Raw genomic sequence first — 18402 nt, 5'->3', positions numbered from 1 at the left:
GTACAAATTTACGATTATAGTTATTTGTATGTCATATCATATTGTTTTACGCGGGCGAAGCCGCGGGTTCTGCTAGTAAGTAATAAGTTGTAAGTATTCAGTAATCAAGGAACAATAATAATAACAATAATAACATGTAACTAACACATGTGGATATAGTACAAAAATTAAACAAAACATGTATTTGTTACATAAAGTTAATAAAAAACATTCGATTATTTTCTTGTTTTTCTTGTTAAATATCCCAATTATATTTTATATTAAATAGGCGGCATCTGCTGTCAAACGTCAAAGTGCGTTTTGTTATTTCAGGTTCGTAAATATTTTATTGGAATTATATCGTAATTTAGGAAATCTACCTTTTTATGTATAATTATGAATGAAGATTTGAAAAAGGCATAATATTACATAAGCTAACACCACTAAAGTGAAATTAATAATTTACTTGACGATATTAAACATAAATCAGTTTTGTTGAAATGCAAAAACGGAACGCTTCAGAGGGACACATTTGCTTACCGAAGATAAGGAATCTATCTGACGTTAACTTTAGTTGGCGTTGTGAAAAATTTTTATTGAGACGACAGTAACAGATAGTTTGAATGTCACAGTAAAACTCTGGTAGCTAACCGAGTTTAACTGTTAGTAGATTATTGAGACCGGCCGTTAGTCATTTAGTTAATCAGTCAGTCAGTCAGTCACCTTGCTGTTTTATATATATACAAATATATTTTTATAATCTCCGTTTAATTTCCATTCATTTGATACCCTACTCGATAGGTTCGGTTATGCTTTTTTTTTTAAATGTGTTACTATTTCGCGCCAATAATCCGCCATTTTGATTTTTTCTTCTAACACCTATCTAAGGACACTCGGGTCATTGAGACAAATATAATGACACCTTAACCTTAAAATTCATCTATTGTTAGATCCGATCGAATAAAGAAAGATAAACATACAAGATACGCGCGAAAAATATAACCCATCCTTGGCAGTCGGGTAAAAAATAAGTCGATGGGAGTTGGCTAATATACTTTAATCTGGTATTAAAAAGGAGTGTTTTACTTTAGTTTGTCATATATCATGACTTGGTTGAGTTGAATCCTTTATGCGATACTATCGGATATCGTAATAATACAGGATGAACTATTGAAAAAAATAGTCAATAAAAATATTTGTAATAAAACAGAGTGTTATTTCTAACATCATAATTACATTGGGTTTATTACTCATAAGTCGCCGTAACTAAATACAATTTTCAACGTGCATTTCAGTGGTCGTGTGGCCTAATGGAGAAGGCGTCGGACTTCGGATCCGAAGATTGCAGGTTTGAGTCCTGTCACGACCGTTGCCTTTGATGCCGGCTTTTTTAACATAACATTTTGCAATAATTTCGTATATAATTCAATGTACCTATTTTTTCGTTACTTACCACTATAGCAACAAAACAAATATTTTTTATCATTTTTTATAGCACTTCGTTGTTACCCATAGGAAGCCATATGCAAAATGTTTTTTACTTTTGATGTCCCAAAACTGTTAAAAATTGTTTAAGATCAAACAATTAAAACGTTTGTTACTGCGGTAAAAGTATAAGAAACATTCCTTAGCTTATATAGAAGTGGCAAACGACTACGTCGTTCACCTGATGGTAACTGGTCACTGCCCCTTAAGAACATCTCTAAGCAATCCCACATAAGATAAGAGTCCTACTTTAGGTCGGTCATAAATCATAATTGCGTTGGTATCCCTATGGCCTAAGTTGGGACACCTCGGATAAGAATGTTTCCCTTACAACATCCTTCAAAGTGGAACGTAACACACACACTGCACACATAAGGTAGAAATTGGACGGTGGTGCTTTCGGAGTCTAGATACAAAAAGTTCTACCTTCAAACACGCAGGCCACTTGATGTTGAGTACTTAGTATTATTAACACGCTTTTATTAGCTTTGGTTGTATCTATGTATGTAACGGAATCTTTGAGCTTAATTTTCACCAATTTCCACAACTCTGATTAATTTAAAACTTTGCACACGTTTCAAGGACCGATGACAATGCAATAATTCTATAACAGTTTACCATTATCCTTATTCGTTTAATTAATTCCCCAATTTATGAGTTTGTCACAGACTAAAAAATTAAAAAAAGTAAATAATAGTTTAAAAAACACGCTTTTACATTTCATTCAGTGGATTGTTCGCCACGAGCAGATTGGGCTGTTCCCGTTCGAACAAAGCGGTACGTTTGCGGAGCAGCAAAATTATAAATAAGAGGAACTTTTATTACCTATGCGCAAGCAAAGTACAAAGACGCACTTGAGATTAATGGGGGGTATATCTCCTTATAGAGGGCAGCGAATTTAACTTTTACCTGTATCCTTACCAGGAGTTTTTACGTTTCGACAAATATGAATGTTTTGGTATTTGTTTACGTATTTGCCCATACAAATTCCAATCAACGCCCCTAGCGGATTGTGTCAGAACTAGGAAATCATATGGGCCAATACGTAAACAAATACCAAAACAGTCATATTTGTCGAAACGTAAAAACTCCTGGTAAGGGTACTGGCTGGCACAAATCGGCGCTACGACTGTCGTAGCTATGCCCGCTACATTTACAAAGTGTGCAAAGCATCGCTGTAACGAAGGCAGGGTTTATTGGGTGTAATGCATGCATACATAGTATATTTTTAATGAATGAAATAATGAATATTAAAATATGGACGAAAATATATTTTTTTGACATATATTTTGTTACTTATTTACAAGGCATAAAGTTAAGGCGTCGGAATTCGGATCCTAAGATTGCAGGTTCGAGACCTGTCACGATCTGTAGACTAGTAACTGTACTGGTAACTTTTTTAAATATTTGTATTTTGTTGTGTAGATATATTTGACTGGAGTAAAATTAGTTCTGTTTGAAAAAAAAAACGTCTATTCAACTAACGCAAGTTTTGTTTATAAGAAAAAATGTTTAGAAAATAATGATAATGATGAAATCGAAAGACCGCAACTTCTGATTTTTACATTTCATATAATAAGAGAAAGCTGAAGGGAGCAGAACACTATTCAAATTTTGCCACCCTTTTTTTTCGTGGGGAAGCCCTTCATGGGTTCCTCTCGGCCGCGGGGGCAGCGGAGAGGATATGCCGAACTCCTACCGGCTAAAACCCCGCGGTGTTCCTCTGGACGCCCTTTATCGGGACCACGGGTACGCTAGTAGCACTCGTCCGCAGTCCCGACGGCGTTTGCCCGCATCAGGGCCCATCTGTATGATGATGGAGTAACTCCATCCGCACATCTTTGAGGTACGCGCGGGAACACTGCGCGCGCCACCTCGAGGCTTGATGTTGTTTTTGACGCAGAACACCCCCGTGTACTACGCCAATGCCTCCGTTATGGGGTCGGAAATGAGCGTGGGGAGCCCTTCTCCTACGCCCGGTTTTCCGCTTGCTGATTAGAAGGTCCGAGGATTTCTCTCTCTCCCTCTCCGCAGCCAATTTTGCCACCCTGACCGATCTTGATAATTCGATACCTAGTTTAGAGCAGCCGAGGCCTGGTTTCATCTCGATTCATAAATGTCTTGTCGATCTTTCTATAAAAATCGATTTTGAAATCGAAAATTCGAAAACTTAAAAAAAAGAAAAGTTAGACGGCAAATATGTCAGGAACGATCTAAGATCGATTTTCGAGAAATCCTCTAGATTTATTATACTAATCTGATTATCTGAGAATGTTTTGGTGTAATATAGTCACCGAATGTTAAACTGATGTTAATAAGCAGAAATATGTGTCGCGGTGGTGAAGCCGGAGTTGAACCAAAATTTAAAAAAAGTAATACAAAATAAATATTGTTTAAACATTTATTAACCTCTGGTGATAACATTTTCTCTGCGTGTTGAAGGACTCCAGAATGCCGTGTGTGAAGTTTGCGTGCCGTTTTATAAATGGATAATAAGTACAAAAATGCTTAGTTTTTAACTTTATCTTATTTTGTACAAAATTGTGGAAGAAAATAGAAAAATCTCTTTAATTTCACATTGGAAATAATAAAACCTGACTCCGGCAGTCTCCGAGTGCCACACGCAATTTTTTTTATACTAAAAAATACATCTTCTATCTGGCATGATCCATCCATAATGAATTCATTAAAATGATCAGAACAAATTCGGCATGTTTGATTGGCACCAATCTTTATGCCCGGTCTCCCTTTAACCTTGGCATCACTTGGAAACCTGTACATTTGATGGTAAGTATTTTGAACAAAATAACTAAACATAAACATTGTAATTAAAAATTAGTTAAACGTTACACGTTTAATAATTCAGTTAAATAGTTACGAAATATTTATTAAGCAAACATTATTACAACATTATTCCAAAACTATCCATCCATATCCAAAATCGATTAAATAATCGAGAACAAGAAACTGGCATGTACAACACCAGTTACTCAATTTGAAATAACCAATGACAATAATCTTTGATACAAAAGCTTTATAACTTTAAAACCAAAATTAGAAATGTACTATAAATTATGAAACACACTCGGTTACTGGTTGCCATTGTACAACATTTTTTTAATAATTGATTAAGTATACAATAAATCATACATAGTTTAAGAAAAAAATTACTTACCCATAAAAGGAAATATTTTCATTAGCGCGGCAATATTTTCTTGTGGAATTTGTTCAATTTAGTATCACGCAATTCGGCATATTTATTGATGTCAATTGACATCTGATGTCAATAAATGTTACTTTCAGACTAAATGTCATTTCATCAATGTGAGTTGAATCCATCTCTTTAACCTGAGGTTTAGCCATACTAAATTCGTACACATGCGGGATCTATTGGGTACAAAATAAATACAGGTCTGTGATTTTAATAGTCATTGAAAAAATAAAAAGAAAAAAAAAACCTTTGTAAAAACAAGCTTTATAACTTGTTAATAAAAGAACTAAAAAGTAAAAAAATAATTTATACCCGATGTATTAAATAATTGCGATTTTATATCAGACACATTTTTATAAATAAAACCATAGTATTGAATAGACATGTATACGAGGACAGTGATAGCCTAGTGGTTAAGAAACGTGGCCTCTTGATCAAGGGGTCCGAGGTTCAAATCCCAGGCACCTCTGATTTTTCGAAGTGATGTGCGTATTAAAAATTTATTGTTACTTGCTTAAACGGCGTCCTTCACCGTCAACATCGTAAGGAAACCTGCATGCTTAAGAAATCTTAATTTAAAAAAAAGTTTTCAAAGATATGTGTCTATCAATATGCAATAGGCCAGCCCGGTATGCAATGCCTAATCCAACTAGCACGCGTAATCATAATTTTGAACTTGGCGCAATTTTAATAATGTTTTTGATGAGTTATTCTTTAATTCATGTGTGCCTGGTAGAAGCGCGCTAACAGGTTGTATTTTGATCAATACTTGCACGCATCGATGTGCATTGCGCATAACGTCCGCTGTACCACATCATTTTCCTAAGAGACACGCCACATTCAAGTGATTTTCTTAAATATTTTATTCATCGGGTTTTACGTAAAATATTCTATAATAACTTTACTTTTATTGCTGAAGTGCATTACTATATCGCATAAATTATCTTATCAAATAAAGTGTTGTTCAAAATCTTGGTTATCGTTTGATGATTATTGGCCCTTTTCCAAGTCAACATAAGATTTTTTCCGTATAAATGATAATTATTACGTTTCTTACTATACATTAGTATTTTGCATTTAAGTGAAAATTACGGAAGTATGTATATTGTACTTAGGTAAAAAATTTAAAGCTATATTAAATAATTGCTATGGAAAAAACAGGGTAAGTGTGGACGCTGCCTTAAAAGTTCAATCACCAAACTGGAAAATCGGCGGATAAAGTACCAGGAGAGCATAAACGAGAGGTGGTTCATCGTATATCGTATATTGAAAACAACCCCATCTGTTCAGTTTCCGATAAATCTAGTTGTATCCACGTTAACTAAGATACTACCACGTTGGTAAATAGGTTTGTGTCTGTGCATTTAGTACCAGGACTGAGCGACAATCCGATAGATAGCGTTAGGAGCGGATTTTAGTTACAAATTCGTCCGCGGTGCTTATCTTGGCTGTCACCGTTTAAAATTACTATTCCAAAAAACAAGTTTTATTTTTAACCAACTTTAGACAGGAGGAGGTTTCTCAATTCGACCTTATGTATGTTTTTTTATGTTTGTTCGGCGATAACTTCGTCGTTTATGAACCGATTTTGATTAATTTTTTTTTGGAAAGAAGACATTTCCAATGTGGTCCCCAATGACATTTTATACTTATAGACAGGTAATACGCCTACTAACTGAGTGAAAACTTGAGCGAAACTCCATTGATAGCACACATGCACTTTTTTTATTTTACTTACCTTTCATTACTTAGACAAATATTCTATAAGGGACAGAGCTATTAGAACAATGTCATAAAAAAGACAAGTAGTGTTTCACCTTGCGTTTCAAATGTAAAAATTGACCATTGATTAAAGTGACCATTTATTATTTCAATCAAAACGGGAAAGCCGATTTTTTATGTCAACTACTTTTTACTTGAAAAAATATAGTTTAAGAAACACGTTATTATGATAAAATCAACTAAAAAGTATAAAATAATTTTCAATCTAGAGATTCTTTAAGGAACAGTAAATATTATAATTGTGGAAAAATGGAGCACCCCATGCTTTTTTCACAATTATACTATTTATTGTTAATTCATTAGAAGTTACTTAATTAGACGTTACTAATAATTCAAGATGGCGGAAATTTGCATCAAATTGAAACTTGTTGTGGACGATGTATATATGTATACGTAATTAACCAAATACTACCACCAATAATTATTTATTTAGATCAGCACCCGGGTTCTGAAGTTATATACCGAAATGTTATATAACCTCAAAATCGAAAATATCCGACGATAGATTGATGGTCGGTTTTAACTGATAGTAGGTAGGTACCTATAATGTTGTTCGGTTAACATATTCCATTTACTTTTAAAGGTAGTTGGTAAAAAAACCTAAAATAATCCTAAAAACCTAAAATAATGAATTCCGAGTATAAAATACCGCCATTTTAATTTTTAAGAACATCAATCAACATTTCGTCTTATTTTATCTTAAATGGAATCCCCTGGTCAAAGAAACTATTCTGATCTACAAATTATGTAAAAAAACAAAAAATAATTTTAATATTACTTTCATTTTGACGCATGACAAAAATCAGTACCAAGAATGGGCATTCTCCTTTATGGATTTTAATATTTAGTTACTATTACTGTTATTTGGGAAAACGGGCCAATTTTGTGTCCCGATGTTCAATTCGGGGACAACGGGACGATGCATGACATATGGTCATTTTACCATTGATCCGCATGCTTGTCAAAGACAAAGAAATAATGGAACAGAAGGTAAAAAATATAAAAAAAAAAACTGTTGATAATAGTTTTAGTGCGCCGTTTACGTAGAAATGTTATAGTACATTTTAACTAATTAATTTATTATACAAAAATATAATTTAAATGTCTGATACAAAATATGTAGATTTTATGGTTTATTCTATTTTATTTTTAAATAATGTATCTATTCAGATCGACTGGTTTAAAATAGACGCTTTAAAAATATAATCATTTTTTTATTCAAAATAGGTTCTTTACACTTTTTAATATAATTGCAATTACCACCACTTCACAAGGTGTTTCGATATGGAGAAGAACCGAAGAATTTCTGGCTATACAAAGATTGTTTATCAAGTTCATAGATATACTACTAATAAAGACGTAGATAGGTTACGAACAAAACAATCGGCACTTGTTAGTGGCACTCATCGCGAGAAATACACACTACTTTACAAATATTATATATAAACAACATACTAATAAATAGTAAACTGATTGACTGACTGAGTCTAACTGATTGTGCAAAAAAAGGATAAACATATAACTTTATGCATGGCAGTCATGATGACTATTCGTGAAAGATGAGTTTAAGTCAGAACCGTCTATATGAATTAATTGAAGACTTACCTATAATGTGATTGGTATAGAGATAATAAATTCGTATATGAATTAATTTAATATGGTATTAGTATTAAGGGAAAAATACGTAATTCAGTGCGTGTCTTTGCGTGAATGTTGCATGGAATGGAGAAGGCAGGGATTCAAGAGTGTTTTATGATTAACTACTAGTATGATTTTTGGATGCAATCAAAATAAAAATAGATTCTTTGGAAAATGTGACCGTTAATCGATGGTTTTTTCCGAACGCTTTGCAGTCGCAAGCTCTAGCCGTCACGTGTTCATAAGCTGCCTACTAAAAAGTTCGTTTAAGACATTAATGACATTAGGATGGCATGTGTCAAAATGGGCCTATTAAATTGTGACGACTATAAGTTTTTTTCAAAAAGTTTTTTAATTATGTTATAAGGAAAAAAGAAAATTGTGATGAAAAATTTAACGTCAATATGACAGGATTGGCTGAACGGCTTATGGCACTTGATTTACTTTTGCTTGAGACATTGGTTAGAACGGTAAGGCGCATCCATAGATATGTTATCCTACTGACGTAGGTAGATAGGCAGTATCAAACGGCACCACCGCCACACCTACTTCTACCTAATAATTAGAAATTAAACGAACTTACCTAAGTGAAGTTCCATTTCAATTGTACGAACTGCATAGTCTAGCTAGCGTATCTGGGAGGTCACTGTATTAAGATAAGATAAGATTACATAAAAGAAATAAACTTATTCTTGCAATTCTCAAGTGTTACTAGGCCTATCTAGGTTGTCCCTGTAGTTCCGGGACTAGAATAGGGCTACGGTATCTCCTGCCTGTCGTAAGAGGCGACTAAAAGGGGGCTTCCGGGGTTGCGGGCGGCAAGAGTGGGAGCTCGAACCGCCCGACCAGCGGCCGGACGGGGCAACGCGCTAAGAGGACTCCGGTTGCGTTCCTTTGGAGATCCCGGAGCCCTCAACGCAGCGCAGAGAACGGCCACCGGGGGGGTTTTAGTGCGGTAAAAATCCCACATAACTCGGCGTCGCTCCCACGTTGTCGGGTACCTTTTGAAGATTTCCCCCTCGCCAAAAAAAAAAAGGCCTATCTAGGTAATTTTATTAAGGATGTGCTGGATAAATACTATGATTACTATGAAATAATGGTAATACTAGATTGTTTGAACACTGGTTATAGTAAGGTTTAAATTCATGTGGCAATTTAATATACAATATCTTCCGACAAGCAATTTGGTTAATATAAATTTGGTTAATATAAATATTTTAATATTATTATAATTAATATAATTTATTTGGTATGACTAACAAAGTGTTTTGAAGTACTACCGGAAGTCGTCCATATTTTAATCTAAATATTAATTCCACATTGACAATAAAAATTAACATGATAATAATTAATATTATATATTATAAAAGTAAATACAGGTCTGTGATTTTAATAGTCATTGAAAAAATAAAAAGAAAAAAAAAACCTTTGTAAAAACAAGCTTTATAACTTGTTAAAAAAAAGAACTAAAAAGAAAAAAAATAATTTATACCCGATGTATTAAATAATTGCGATTTTATATCAGACACATTTTTATAAATAAAACCATAGTATTGAATAGACATGTATACGAGAACAGTGATAGCCTAGTGGTTAAGAAACGTGGCCTCTTGATCGAGGGGTCCGAGGTTCAAATCCCAGGCACCTCTGATTTTTCGAAGTGATGTGCGTATTAAAAATTTATTGTTAACGGCGTCCTTCACCGTCAACATCGTAAGGAAACCTGCATGCTTAAGAAATCTTAATTTAAAAAAAAGTTTTCAAAGATACTCGTATGTGTCTACCTATATGCAATAGGCCAGCCCGGCCAATAATGCAATATGCAATGCCTAATCCAACTAGCACGCGTAATCATAATTTTGAACTTGGCGCAATTTTAAAAATGTTTTTGATGAGTTATTCTTTAATTCATGTGTGCCTGGTAGAAGCGCGCTAACAGGTTGTATTTTGATCAATACTTGCACGCATCGATGTGCATTGCGCATAACGTCCGCTGGACCACATCATTTTCCTAAGAGACACGCCACATTTAAGTGATTTTCTTAAATATTTTATTTATCGAGTTTTACATAAAAAAATCTATAATAACTTTACTTTTATTGCTGAAGTGCATAACTATATCGTATAAATTATCTTATCAAATAAAGTGTTGTTCAAAATCTTGGTTATCGTTTGAAGATTATTGGCCCTTTTCCAAGTCAACATGAGATTTTTTTCCGTATAAATGATAATTATTAACTTTCTTACTATTTATTTGTAAGTATTTACTTACTATTTAGTTGTTTGTATTTTGCATTTAAGTGAAAATTACGGAAGTATGTATATTGCATTTAGGTAAAAAGGACAATGCCCATGAAAGTATGGACCGCCGTCCAGAGTTGCATCAAATTGAAACTTGTTGTGGACGATGTATAATTAACCAAATACTACTACCAATACTTATATTTTAGATTAGCACCCGGGTTCTGAAGTTATTTAACGAAATGTTACATAACCTCAAAATCGAAAATATCCGACGATAGATTGATGGTCGGTTTTAACTGATAGTAGGTACCTATAATGTAGTTCGATTAACATATATCCATTTACTTTTAAAGGTAGTAGGTAAAAAAACCTAAAATAATCCTAAAACCTAAAATAATGAATTCCGAGTATAAAATATCGCCATTTTAATTTTTAAGAACAACAATCAACATTTCGTCTTATTTTATCTTAAATGGAACCCCCTTGTTCAAAGAAACTATTCTGATCGACAAACTATGTAAAAAAATCAAAAAATAATTTTAATATTACTTTCATTTTGATGCATGAGAAAAATCATTAGTCAAAACACTAATAGATCTTATTGAATTCCGAGTATAAAATTCCGCCATTTTAATTTTTAAGAACAACAATCAACATTTCGTCTTATTTTATCTTAAGTGGAATCCCCTGTTCAAAGAAACTATTCTGATCGACAAATTATGTTAAAAAATAAAAAAATAATTCTAATATTACTTTCATTTTGACGCATGAGAAAAATCAGTACCAAGAATGGGCATTCTCCTTAAAAGTTAAATTTTTGCTGTCGAAAAAACAAGGGAAGTGTGGACGCTGCCTTAAAAGTTCAGCTACCAAACTGCAAAATCGGCGGATAAAGTACCAGGAGAGCATAAACGAGAGGTGATTCATCGTATATCGTATATTGAAAACAACCCCATCTGTTCAGTTTCCGATAAATCTAGTTGTATCCACGTTAACTAAGATACTACCACGTTGGTAAATAGGTTTGTGTCTGTGCATTTAGTACCAGGACTGAGCGACATTCCGGTAGATAGCGTTAGGAGCGGATTTTAGTTACAAATTCGTCCGCGGTGTTTATCTTGGCTGTCACCGTTATAATTACTATTCCAAAAAACAAGTTTTATTTTTAACCAAGTTCAGATCCTCCTTTCTGACTTCTTCTCGGTTTCTCAATTCGACCGTATAAGTATGTTTTTTTTTTTTATGTTTGTTTGTCACCTTGCTGTTTTATATACACACAAATACCCTACTCGATAGGTTCGGTTTTTTTAAATGTGTTACTATTTCGCGCCAAAAATCGCGAAAATGCGCGAAAAATATAACCCTTCCTTGGCAGTCGGGTAAAAGATAGGTCTATGGGAGTTGAGTAATATACTCTGGTATTAAAAAGGAGTGTTTTACTTTAGTTTGTCATATATCATGATTTGGTTGAGTTGAATCCTTTATGCGATACTATCGGATATCGTAATAATACAGGGTGAACTATTGAAAAAATAGTCAATAAAATATACGGGATGAATTTTTCATAGCAAGTTAAATCTATTATAATGGTCCTAAAAGTAACCTTAACTAAGTCGAACATATAACAATATAAATCCTTGAAGAACAAAACGTCCATTTCGAATGATTTGAAGCATTGAGCCAAAAAAAAAAATTGTTAAAACGCGAAATTTTTAAATTGATGAATGGCGGGAACTTAACTGCCAAATTAATATGAAAGAATATGTATTTTCTTAAATTTGAAGCTTTTCCTTTAGTTTGTCATTTATCATTACTTCCCAGATTTTGATCCTTATAAGCAACACTATCAGATAGTGGAATAATATGCAGGGCGTATTTTTTTTTCAAAATGAACTCGTTCGATTCCCGGCTAGGGAAAAAGTTATTTTAAAAAAGTAATGATGCAGTTTTAGTTTTTATCAAAATCGGCCTCGTAACTCCTTTCAGCATTTTTCGCTAATCCTTATACTTTCGGATTTGGCCCTGAAGGCCCGTTTGAAAAATTCACCAAGTGTAGAGTTTTAGGTCGCTGGTTTCTAATCCGAAATATAATTTGGAACCCTTGTGCGCTAGAAACAATAATGTAGGTGAATATATGTATAAATACCGTAGAGTGGTGCGGTGCTCCCTTCGGCGACCGATCGACCGTGATGCACACACACTCGCGACTTCCAAATAGGTCCCCAAGACCCCCGTAATATACTATATAATTAGATACGTCCCGTGACGAAATCTGAATACCGACTGTCCGTACAATGTGTGTTATGACAGAAACGTCCACCTTTTAAATTTTGAATTTACTCCTTTTATTTCTAATCAGTATTTCGACCAGTTCTAAATACTGAACACCATGTATATTATAAAACAGAGTTATTTCGGACATCATAATTACATTGGGTTTATTACTCATAAGTCGCCGTAACTGAATACAATTTTCAACGTACATTTCAGTGGTCGTGTGGCCTAATGGATAAGGCGTCGGACTTCGGATCCGAAGATTGCAGGTTCGAGTCCTGTCACGACTGTTTCATTTGATGCTGGCTTTTTTAACATAACTTTTTGTAATAATTTCGTATATAATTCAATGTACCTATTTTTTCGTTAGTTACCACTATAGCAACAAAAGAAATATTTTTTATATTTTTTTAACACTTCGTTGTTACCCATAGGAAGCCATATGCAAAATGTTTTTTACTTTTGATCCAAAACTGTTAAAAATTGTTTAAGATTAAACAATTAAAACGTTTATTACTGTGGTAAAAGTATAAGAAACATTCCTTAGCTTATATAGAAGTGGCAAACGACTACGTCGTTCACCTGATGGTAACTTACAGAATGTTTCCCTTACAACATCCTTCAAAGTGGAACGTAACATTGCACTCATAAGGTAGGTAGAAATTGGATCTTGATCTTGAGTACTGAGTATTATTAACACGCTTTTACTAGCTTTGGTTGTATCTATGTATGTAACGGAACTTTGAGCTTAATTTTCACCAATTTCCACAACTCTGATTAATTTAAAACTTTGCACGCGTTTCAAGGACCGATGACAATTGGGTACTTGACACTAATAACCATAAAATATGAAATATGTTCGATATGATAGCTTATAAGTAAACATAAATTATGCAATATTTACTTCGATCACTAATAAGAACTAGATACACAATCCCATACAAAAATTAACTTAAAAAGTGGCGTCAAACGTGTTTATAAAATTCTAAGCGATAGAATCTAAAATTAATGCAAAATCAACCTTATCACTATTATTTAACGGTGTTTTTCAAAAACGGCTTACCAAAAGCAATAAATTTTTACGACATAAGCTAGCTGTCATAAGCTATCACTCTTACAGGTTTGTCACTTGGACAAGGAATTAGTGGAGACGAACTGTCATTACTTTATACGGTTATTATAAATTATAACTTAATATTTTTACTAGGTCGAAGTAATTAATTTTAATGAACATAATAATAATTTATCAATGAAAGTATGTGAAGACACAATTGATTATAATGCAAATATAAGTTTAAAATTATAATATAACCAAATACAAGTAATTTAATTAAAAAATCAACAAGCTGTTTACGCCATTACCCAACGAAATATATTGCCGCCTACTAAAGAAATATGTAGTAAACCAACATTTATTTCAATTATTTTTACCCACTGCCAAGGAAGGGTTATGTTTTTCGCGCGTATCTTGTATGTTTGTCTTTATTTATTTGATCGGATCTAACAAATGGCTGGATGCATGTCGGCTGTCGGTGTCATTATATTCGTCTCAATGACCCGAGTGTCCTTAGATAGGTGTTAGAAAAAAAATGAAAATGGCGGGTTTTTGGCGCGAAATAGTAATATTTCAAAAAAAGTTAACCAAACCTATGGAGTGGGGTATCAAAATAAAGGAAATTAAAAGGAGATTACACACATATTATATGATGTATACATATTATATGATGTATAAATATATATATAACACATCGAGATGACTGTCTGACTGTCTGTAAAGGGAAACCGCTGAACTTTAGCGTGCTGGAATTTTACACATAGGTTCTTTATATAGCGTGAATGAGCACTACGAGGATAAAATAGGACATAGGAATTGTTTGAACATTTGTTTTTGAAGCAGATACCTATTATGAAACTTTTATTTGGCTTTCTTGATAAAAATAATGAAACGCCTATTTCACTGTTTTTGAAAATTCTACTTCAGCCTTTATAGTAGTAGTAGTAGTAGTAATTAAATTACTTGCTTACTTTGTAGTGACAGAAATCCGTTGTATATTTTTTCTTAAATTTAGATTTTTTCCAACACCTATCTAAGGACATTTGGATATTTGAGACGAATATAATGATAATATTTTACTTATTCTTCACTTAGATACATTATTTATTAATTTTCAATATCATCCCTTATCAATATTTTCATCCAATCATGTAGCAGGTTCTGTAATATCCTGTGACGAGCTCAGCCCAAACATCAAACAATGGTCATAATGTGAGCGCAACTACCTACGGGTACGGTTCCTTGCCCAGCGATGCAGTTGCAATAATAACTGATTTTTTGTCATCTCAAGAATGTCCTTGTCTTGCTAATGTAATTATCTAAAAAAAGAGAAATGTAAAAAGATTAGCTTCTCTAGTTTAAAATGATTAACGATTATTTCACGATTAATACAACTAACTGATGTATATTTTACTTGATGATATTGAATCCTTGTCAACACAATCCACAGCGATCGCACGAAAATCACAAGAGTTCCATAAAACATAAGCTGGGTAAATAAGTAAGGTAGAATCAGTCCAAAATCGTAAGCAGCACAGAGCAGAAACATATTCAGCACTAAAATGGTGATATTTTGAACAAAATAACTAAACATAAACATTGCAATTAAAAAATAGTTAAAACAATTCAGTGAAATAGTTACGAAATATTTATTAAGCAAATATTATTACAACATTATTCCAAAACTATCATCCATTTCCAAAATATCCATAAACAATCGAGAACATGTACAACACCACTTTCTCAATTTGAAATAACCAATGTCTTTGATACAGAAGCTTTATAACTTTAATACCAAAATTAGCAGTGTACTATAAATTATGAAAAACACACTCGGTTACTAGTTGTCATTGTACAACAAATTTTTAATAATTTATTAAGTATACAATAAATCATACATAGTTTAATAAAAAAAATACTTACCCATAAAAGGTAATATTTTTTTTAGCGCGGTAATAATTTCTTGTGGAATTTGTTCAATTTAGTATCACGCAATTCAGCATATTTATTGATGTCAATTGACATCCGATAGCAATAAATGTTACTTTCGGACTAAATGACATTTCATCAATGTGAGTTGAATCCACCTCTTTAACCTGACGTTTAGCCATACTAAATTCGTACACATGCGGGATCTATTGAGTACAAAATAAATACAGGTCTGTGATTTTAATATTTATTGAAAAAATCAAAACAAAACGTATATACGAGAACAGTGATAGCCTAGTGGTTAAGAAACATGGCCTCTTGATCGAGGGGTCCGAGGTTCAAATCCCAGGCACCTCTGATTCTTCGAAGTTATGTGCGTATTAGAAATTAATTATCACTTGCTTAAACGGTGAAGGAAAACATCGTAAGGAAACCTGCATGCTTAAGAAATCTTAATTTAAAAAAGAGTTTTCAAAGATATGTGTCTACCAATATGCAATAGGCCAGCCCGGTATGCAATGCCTAATCCAACTAGCTCGCGTAATCATGATTTTGAACTTGGCACCATTTTACAAATGTTTTTGATGAGTTATTCTTTAATTCATGTGTGCCTGGTAGAAGCGCGCTAACAGGTTGTATTTTGATCAATACTTGCACGCATCGATGTGCATTGCGCATAACGTCCGCTGTACCACATCATTTTCCTAAGAGACGCGCCACATTCAAGTGATTTTCTTAAATATTTTATTTATCAGGTTTTACGTAAAATATTCTATAATAACTTGACTTTTGTTGCTGTTGTTTATGCACAACAGCAATATCGCATAAAGTATCTTATCAAATGAAGTGTTTTTCAAAATCTTGCTTATTGTTTGAAGATTATTGGTCCTTTTTCAAGTCAATACGACATTTATTCCGTATAAATAAATGATAATTATTACGTTTCTTACAATACATTAGTATTTTGCATTTAAGTGAAAATTACGGAAGTATTGCATTTAGGTAAAAATTTAAAAGTTAAAGGAGATGTTTCAAAATGTATGGGCTCCCGGCCACCTTTTGTACACTATACTAAAAACTAAGATAACATGCAAAGAACAATTCGTAGGGGTTCATTTTCTTCAAATCATGTTCGTATAATTGTTAAAAAACAATAATTTACACTTAAACTTGCAACACAATAGTTGAAAAACATCATGGCGGTAGTGATTACCGTAATAATGTCATCTGTCATTCTATTTTAACTTACTATATACATTATATACTTTTTAATATATTTTGTCGCGAATGGGCGTAGATATATAAATATTGTATTGTATGTATTGAGAAACAATACCTATATTTGATAAACATTAATTATATTTACTTTCATAAATCTTGACTTAAAACAAACATACCAAAATATGCACTTCTATACCAATTTATTTTAGTTAAAACATTTAAACGTGTAAATAAAACAACTTTAAGTACACATTTACATAATATTTTATTTATTCTTCACTTAGATACATTATTTATTCAATATCTTCCCTTATCAATATTTTCATCCAATCATGTAGCAGGTTCTGTAATATCCTGTGACGATCTCAGCCCAAACATCAAACAATGGTCATAATGTGAACGCAGCTACCTACGAGTACGGTTCGTTACCCAGCGATGCAGTTGCAATAATAACTGATTATTTTGTCATCCCAAGAATGTCCTTGTCTTGCTATTGTAGTTATCTAAAAAAGAGAAATAACGATTATATCACGATTAATACAACTAACTGATGTATATTTTACCTGATGATATTGAATCCTTGCCAACACAATCCAAAGCGATCGCACGAAAATCACAAAAGTCCATAAAACATAAGCTGGGTAAACAAGTAAGGTAGAATCAGTCCAAAATCGTAAGCAGCACAGAGCAAAAACATATTCAGAATTGAAATGGAATCTTCTCATCAGTACATATTTATTCAACGTTTACATTGGATTCCTAGTATATAATATGTATATATCCACTTTTACACATATCAAATTGACAACTTCTTCTTTTTTAATTTGACATGCACTTACATCTATAAAACCAGATACTATTTAAAAGGTGGTTTTGTTATAATTAATTAAATTCAGAAATAATGACGGGATACCCAAAAAGAAGGCATGGTTGTAAAGTACTAAGGTAACAATAACTTTACGACAAAAACAGCGAAATACAGAATTACCGACATCCAAAGAGTATAGTAACCTATGTGTGGGGTACACATAGGTTCCCTGACTGACATTGACAGTATTCCGCCATATTTAATATTTCAATGAGGAATGCTTATTTTAAATATTTTTAAACAGGAATACTTTAGGTTATCAAAATATATGTGTATTTTTCTTCAATTATACAAATTATTCGTGTTTTTAGATATAGTGTACATGAGATGGCCGAAAATGAAACATCTCCTTTTTGCTGTAGAAAAAACAAGGGAAGTATGGACGCTGCCTTAAAAGTTCAACTACCAAACTGGAAAATTGGCGGAAAAAGTACCAGGAGAGCATAAGCGAGAGGTGGTTCATCGTATATCGTATATTGAAAACAACCCCATCTGTTCAGTTTCCAATGAATCTAGTTGTATCCACGTTAACTGACATACTACCACGTTGGTAAATAGGTTTGTGTCTGTGCATTTAGTCGCAGGACTAAGCGACATTCCGATAGATAGCGTTAGAAGCGGATTTTAATTACAAATTCGTCCGCGGTGTTTAATTTGACTGTCACCACTGTCACAAATAATTTTAATTTTAACTGACTTCAAAAAAGGGGGAGGTTT

General features: G+C 33.0%; 1 long non-coding RNA gene and 2 other non-coding genes across 3 annotated transcripts in view; 2 read left to right on the top strand and 1 right to left on the bottom strand.

Annotated features, from left to right (window-relative positions):
• LOC140743328 (uncharacterized) overlaps positions 1 to 18402 on the bottom strand; it is a 231818-nt gene that overhangs the window by 140768 nt on the left and 72648 nt on the right. The window lies entirely within an intron of this gene.
• On the top strand, positions 1276 to 1348 carry TRNAR-UCG (transfer RNA arginine (anticodon UCG)). Its single transcript has one exon. It is a non-coding gene; the product is annotated as a tRNA-Arg (tRNA).
• Positions 12831 to 12903, top strand: TRNAR-UCG (transfer RNA arginine (anticodon UCG)). Its single transcript has one exon. It is a non-coding gene; the product is annotated as a tRNA-Arg (tRNA).

Source organism: Epargyreus clarus, unplaced genomic scaffold (genome assembly GCF_041222505.1).
Source record: "Epargyreus clarus isolate Ecla_fem2 unplaced genomic scaffold, WU_Ecla_fem_2.2 ptg000007l, whole genome shotgun sequence".
NCBI lineage: Eukaryota > Metazoa > Arthropoda > Insecta > Lepidoptera > Hesperiidae > Epargyreus > Epargyreus clarus.
This window is presented reverse-complemented; position numbering and strand designations above follow the sequence as displayed.